At 42.2% G+C, this 7,189-nt stretch overlaps 1 protein-coding gene across 4 annotated transcripts in view; it reads right to left on the bottom strand.

Moving 5' to 3' along the window:
* FRMD4B (FERM domain containing 4B) overlaps positions 1–7,076 on the bottom strand; it is a 451,582-nt gene extending 444,506 nt beyond the window's left edge. For 3 of the 4 annotated variants that reach the window (XM_033926695.1, XM_033926694.1, XM_033926693.1), the window contains exon 1: positions 6,854–7,076. The gene's annotated coding sequence lies outside the window, so the exon portion shown is untranslated. The remainder of the gene's footprint in view (positions 1–6,853) is intronic. The other variant, XM_033926696.1, reaches the window with a different exon arrangement.
* Positions 7,077–7,189: the final 113 nt, after the last annotated feature.

The raw sequence follows: 7,189 nt of genomic DNA on the forward strand, positions 1-7,189 counted from the left end.
AAAAGATAGGAAGCAACGTGAGAATGATGGGTATTTTAAGGGGGTTGATATGATAAAGAGGCATCTTTACAGAACATGTTAACTTGTCTCTACACAATCACGAAATGAGATAGATCGCAGTCACCTAAAGGCTTTTCATGTACCAAACTCAAGAAAAATAGAAAAGAAAATTGCCTCATGGCAGTAGGTCATAGGAGAATGCTGAAGTCACAGTTTGTTACATTGGATAAAACAGACAAGACTGATAGGGAAATGGAAATGCTGGCATCTTAATTTCTATGCATGTGTGGATGAACAAGGACCGCAGCTAGTTCTGTGCTGTGAACTATAATTCATGTTTTGGCAGTTAAATCATCAAAATCATTTAAACCTGGAATATTTTAATTTTTGGTACGTAGAAAGACATTTCATATTATAGCAAGACTGATGAACATCTGAGCACAGAATGGGTGCAGTGCTTGGGGATTATACTGAAATTATCTTAGTTTTTGTGTTTTTTTTGGGGGGAGTAGTATCTTCTTAGTTGTTTAGTTATTACAAAGCAGTCAGTGGATGAATGGTCTCCTTTCTCCTCTACTTTAAATGGTGCCTTATATCACTAGGAGGAAAGATCTTCAGAAGTACCAAATTTTTGCCTCCGGACAGAAGGCTACAGTTCCAAATTAACTCTTTCTATACACCAAAGATTCAAATCAGAAAGAATGCTACATATCAACCAAACTTCCTCCATATGTCCCAAACAGACCACTCCACTCCCAGGAGGAAATACGTCTGCAAAAAACCTCCGAGTTGCGCCCTCCAACTCTAGAACGCCAGAAGCTGCTCCTACTCCCACTGCCTACCAAGTTCCTCCTCACGTCAGATTTCTCAAAGGGTTTCTGAACTTCAGGAAAGCAATAAAAACTTACCTCTTCCCATAAATCCAGTCACTCCCTTCAAACTATATGTATTCTAAAGTGCGCTGAATCAGTGGCGCAGTATGGGGAGGGCAGGGGCTGGTCCTCCCCGGGCGCTGTCTTTGTAGGTGCGTGGCACCTGTCCTCCTCTCCACCGTCCCGCTCCTTTCCCTTCCCCTCCACTTCCATGTGCGTGTGCTGCTTCACTCTCCCCGTACTTCTAATGATCCTGGCGTAAGCAGCAACTCTCAACCTGCTGTCACGCTTGTGGCGGCTCTTCTGATGTGACTTCCTGGACCCGCGCTTAGGAAGTGATGTCAGAGGGAGAGCCCACACAGCCGCGACAGCAGGTTGAGGGGGTTGTTGCTCGCGCCATGAACAGAGGCACGGGGAAGGGAAGCGGTGCATGCACATGGCAGTGGGGGGGGGGGGCAGGGAAGGAGCGTGTAGGGTTGGGGGTTGGAGGAGCCACTGCCCCGAGCACCTCTCACCCTTGCTACATTACTGTGCTGAACTAAATCCACTCTGGTTGTTAACGGAAAATGGAAATAACCATATGTTAACTTAAATACCAAACTGTATTTTAAACTTGACTCTGTATGTCTAACATTAATTACATTACATTACATTAGGGACTTCTATTCCGCCTATACCTTGCAGTTCAAGGCGGATTACAAAAGAGCTAACTGGACATTTCCAGTGAAGTTACAACAGTACTGGTTGTTTTTGGTTTTTTTGTTACAAGGGAGGAGAGGTAGCTGGATTAATTCTGGAAGAACTTGCAAATTGGATATTAAATTGACTGTACGTTACTGTGTGATATAACAAAGAGATTACAGTTAGAGTACAAATAAGATTACATTACATTTCAGGGATCTGAATACTTGGTTGGTGTTTTGGGGAGGAAGAGATTATTTAAGTGGAGGTTTTGTAAAAATGTAAATTCATAATTTTTCTATGCATTATGTATGCCAACCTTGTTACCCGTTCTGAGTTCCTTGGGGAGGACGGGATATAAAACTAGCCAAATAAATAAATATCTCCTAAATCTTCCATAAACATAGATTCTCTTCTAATCACAGTTACTCTAAGTTGTTCCCGCAAGTAGGAGGCACTGTTGCTTTAATAATTGCTTCTTTTCAACAGCAGATGAGAACTAATAATACTTAACAAGCCATCTGCTTTGCTGCTAATGGCACGTTTAAGTGTAAGATATTGGTGATAATGTCAACAGAGGATCTTTTTTACATGCGAAGACATGTTTTAGTATGCTTAACTGAAATTTAGGCTAATTTGGGTTTTTTTCCTTTGAAAACATGGACCATTGCATGCACACCAGGAAGCAAGATGACTGGGGTACATCTCGTCAAATAAACTAGGGTTTAGTGGTATGTGGAAGAGTGGGAGTGTGTGGTGCAGTGGTTAGAGCTACAGCCTCGGTACCCCGAGGTTATGGGTTTGAATCCCGCGCTACTCCTTGTGACCCTTGGCAAGTCACTTAATCCCCATTGCCTCAGGGAGTGGGAGCCCCGTGGGACAGTTGGGGAAAAATGCTTGAGTACCTGAATAAATTGTAATCTGCATAGAATTGTAGGATATGCAGAATATAAATTATTAAAAAAAAAAAAAAAAAAAAGGCAGAGGCATTTCATTGTTTAACAGAATAGTTTTAATAAGGATATGCATTCAAGTTTTCATTTCCTACACTTTAAAAAAATAAGCAAATAGAAAACGGTCCCAAATGAGCCCCAAAGTACCATCTGTTTTCATTCACCTTTATTACCCTTATAGTCTATAGGGCAGGGAAAACAGCTCTTGTAGACAGATCTGAGTTGCATCAGGAGCAGAGAAAGAAAAAAGCAGGGGTCACGGGACCTATCGTGAAGACAATTTTTGACAAACAGCTATTCATATGATAAGTCAAAAATACTGTATCTGTGATGTTATTGTTATATGTGTGATGTTATTAACCAATGTCCTTTCATACATTGTGAAAAATGTAACACAAATGTATCAAACTAGTAGTAATCTCTCTCTCATTCAATCAAGTCAAATGGTTTCAAGATGTGGGAATTTGGAGAAGCAGAAGAGGAGATGTAGTTCATCCTTCAAAGAGCCTAGGGCCAGACAGCAACTAATAGCCCTAGGCAGAGTCTTGAGATGCTCCACAATTCAACAGTCAATATAAAAGTATAAGTGGTTTGCCTATTTTAGACAAGTACTTATTTTGTACCTGGGGCAATGAAGTGTTAAGTGGCCCACAAGGAGCTGCAATGGGAATCAAACTCACAACCCCAGGGCGCTGAGGCAGCTGCTCCAACCACTAGGCCACTCCCCCACTTGAGGCCTTGCACCCGTATTCTATCATGGCAATTACACGCAGAATTGCTGATAAAAGAATTTGCACCTAGAACTTGTCATTCTGGCACCTAACTTTATGCCATCTGTAGAGAATGAGAGGAGTGCCTGCTTTCACTTTTTTCTAAAGTGGTCTTTCTTCTTCCCTTTCTTTTGGCAGCAGTAATCCAACATGTCGATTTTTTACCAGTAGATGGTGCAATGTTCCTACTTTCAGAAGCTTTTCAGAGTTTTCGGGCACAGAATGTGAGAGACCCACTTGGCATAACTAGTTCTTAGAATCGGAAAAACAAACATAGTCCCCAACAATAATAGTGAGGGCAATAAGTAACAGGATTTCCACAAGTAAAATGGTGTTTTACCTATGAAAATAATCTTTGAGTATTGCTTGACCACAATGCATGTTTTCGGCAGTGCATATTATATTTGCATAATGTTTGAAGTATTCCTGCAGAGAAAAGAAGGTGGAAAACCCATCTATTCGACACTTAGGGCTCCTTTTACAAAGGTGCGCTAAGCGTTTTAGCGCACGCTAAATGCTAACACATGCATGTTAGTCTATGGACGTGTTAGCAGTTAGCGCACGCTAAACATGTGCTAAAATGCATAGCGCACCTTAGTAAATCAGGGGGTTAATCTCCTGTACCCTCCTTCCCCCCATTCCACTTCCTTCCCCGACCTCCCTTCCTCCTGCCCATCTCCCTCCTCGCCCCTCTTTCCTCTCTTTAAGTCGCCTTGAGCCTGCATAAGTATGAGCGACGCACAGATAGAAGATTAGATTAGATTAGAGAATTTAACAACATCCATAGTCAGTGGCTCCCAAGCCTGGTCCTGGAGGCACTCCCAGGCAATCAGGTTTTCAGGATATCCACAACGAATATTCATGAAAGAGATTTGCATGTATGAATATTCATTATGGATATCCTGACAACCCGACTGGCTGAGGTGCCTCCAGGACCAGGCTCGGGAACCACTGCCCATAGTTTAAATGCTTACGCTACAAAATTATGGAAAGGCGCCATGGTACCTGATGCAGTTTATAAGATAATATCCACCTTCTCGTTTATTGAGATCCAAGTCTGCTACGAGGTTGAGCATGAAGCATGGAGTGCATTATAAAAAAAACCATGGAAAACAGCAATTTCAATAACAGGACCGATATCTTAAGAGTTTTGTTGGGTTTTTTTAACCTTTAAAACTCACTTCTTTGTTAAGGATTTCTTTTAAACTGGTAATCCCTGATGATGCTGAAATTGAACGTATGTTTAATTTGTTAATGAGTCTATGGCACTGATTTCTCTTTTTTTGTGTATGTAAATTATAATCCGCTTTGATTGTTAAGCGGAATAGAAATTTTTAAAATAAATAAATGAATTAAATTATATATCTTGTTCTCTAACAAAAAAGAAATGACCTGCAGATAAACAGGTTCAAATCTCTTTGGGAAAAATCTTCATTAGACCTTTATTGATCAAAGCAAAATTACATACATAGTTTTGCTTTTGATATAGGTACAAAGCCTGTAGGTAAAAGTGCAAGTGGCGTTTGTATCAACCTGGGCACTTTTAATTTGTTAACCTGTCATGTCAACAAGAGAAGTTACATCCCATGTCAAATTTTTTAAGATAATTTTCCAGTGGGCCACTCTGTTGCAGAGTATATTGGCACTTTAATACCTGTATTTTTAATTATCCAGGTCTAGCAACAATTAATAATAATAATAACTTTATTTTTATATACCGCAGTACCACAAAATAGTTCAGAGCGCTTTACAATAAGAGACTGCATACAGACAGTGATATTACAGAGAACAATTCAAAGGTACATCAACAAAGATATGAAATTATACAAATTTATCAAAGAGATAAGCTTTAACTGTTTTTCTAAAAGTTTGGTAAGAAAATGCATTTAAGATAAACTCACTTAGGCATTTATTCCATTTGCCAGCTTGAAATGATAATGTCCTATCTAGGACACTGTAGTGTAGACACTTCTTGAAGTGGCCATATGGGAAAGGCTTTCTTACTGGGATCTATTAGGACGCTGGCAGTTTTACTGCAGAGTAACCATTAGTGCTGGTCTGTGCTGACAATTGAGACTGCCTTTTAAAGCACAGCACCAAAGGAGCAGGAGAGACTGGGAAATGTTTTTGCCCCTGAAAATGCATGTAAGGGATAAAACGCACAGCACAAGAGCGGTACAGGGGTTGAAACAATGGCTAGGGTAGGATTAACCTTTTGGTGACTGCTAGGCAAACAAGAACACTGGGCCCTCTTCATAATATAAACATATTTTAAAATGGTTCCAACCGCACAGGAAAACCAGAAAGGATAAAAGCAGTAGGTATGAAGTACTTAAGGGCAAATTCTATAAGAAGCGCCCAAAAGTTAGGCGCCTAATTAGGCACTGTTCAGCGTTATTCAAGTAAAATTGGGGGCTGTTTAATGAATCACGCTGAACGGAACCTATTTTGGAGGCCAAGAAATAGGCCAGCTCCAGGCACAACTACAAGTTAGGCGCCTAGCTAAGCGCTTAAGCACACTTAAGAGAAGTGATTCTGCAACAAAGCACCTAACATGCAGCCACGCCCACGCCCAACGTGCATAGCGCCTCTTTTTTTGAAGGCTGCCTCAATTTTTAGAGGCACCTTGTTACAGAATTGCGCTTTCTTGATAGGTGCCTATGTTTCAATCAGTGCAGATTAAAAAGCTTAATTGAGCTTTTAATCAATTTAGATAGGCGCCTATCTAGTTGGGCGCCTCCGAAATAGGTGCCTAACGTTAGGCGCGGGTTACAGAATTTGGGCCTTAAGGTTTACTCTTCCTGCCAACATATACACACACACAATATAATCTTATTAACAACACATAATGGTTAACCTACAAAATTACATGAAATCAATTTTTATTGAACAAATAAACGAGAAAACATAGCAAGGAAGGTACAAATCTGTTCAAGAAATACACAACAAATCCCCCAACTCCCCCCATCCCATCCCCCACGCAGAATCCACAGTTCCACTGTCCCCGACATGACCATAGCCATGCAAACGGGTGTAAGGAGCAGTGACCACCCCAAAAGCTATATTAGAGACAAAAGCACCTGAACAGGAAATCAGAAATTGAGGAACAGACAACATGAAAGACCAGCAAAAAGGCAAAAGCACCACCCTGCGGCACCGGGGTTGGCCCAGACAAAATTGACTAAAATACCTTGCAAACAGAGTGCCCTGTGCTCCGACAAGCCCTGAAAGATAGAAAGCAAGGCCTCCCCCCCCCAAAAAAAAAATACCCCCAAAACAAAGGATAGAACAAGCGAAGAGTCAAACAAACACAACAACACTAGCAAAGAACATAACTTACAAAATTAAACTAGATAAAGCAGACTGTATGCTTCTCTACATTCATTCCTACCAGAACACAGATAACCCCTAGGCAAATGCGGGACCAAAAACTAAAAGTACTAATCTATAAACAAAGAAAGCCTAAGAGTCAAGGCTCTGTATGCAGAACAACCCCAGAGCAAAAGAAACAAATGCATTTCTTCCTGAACAGTGTACAACAGATGGAAATTCCAAACTACAAATCATTCCCCCCTACCTTTGCTGTCTCCCGCCCTCCGTGCTGCGCCTCACCTTCTCGCCTGGCCGTTTTACGCCGGCCCCGGCGTTTCCTTCGGCCCGGCGCCCTCTTCCTCACAGCCTTCAGGGCGCAAAGCCCCGCGCGCGTCCCGCGCCTCATTCCCGGAAGCCTTCCCTCTGACGTTGCGACGTCAGAGAGGCTTCCGGTTCAAGCGTAGGAGCCGCTGCGCGCGGCTCCTCGCGCGTCCCATCCCGGAAGCCTTCCCTCTGACGTTGCGACGTCAGAGAGGCTTCCGGTTCAAGCGTAGGAGCCGCTGCGCGCGCGCGGCTCCTCGCGCGTCCCATCCCGGAAGCC

This window comes from Geotrypetes seraphini, chromosome 17, assembly GCF_902459505.1.
Source record: "Geotrypetes seraphini chromosome 17, aGeoSer1.1, whole genome shotgun sequence".
Classification (NCBI taxonomy): Eukaryota; Metazoa; Chordata; class Amphibia; order Gymnophiona; family Dermophiidae; genus Geotrypetes; species Geotrypetes seraphini.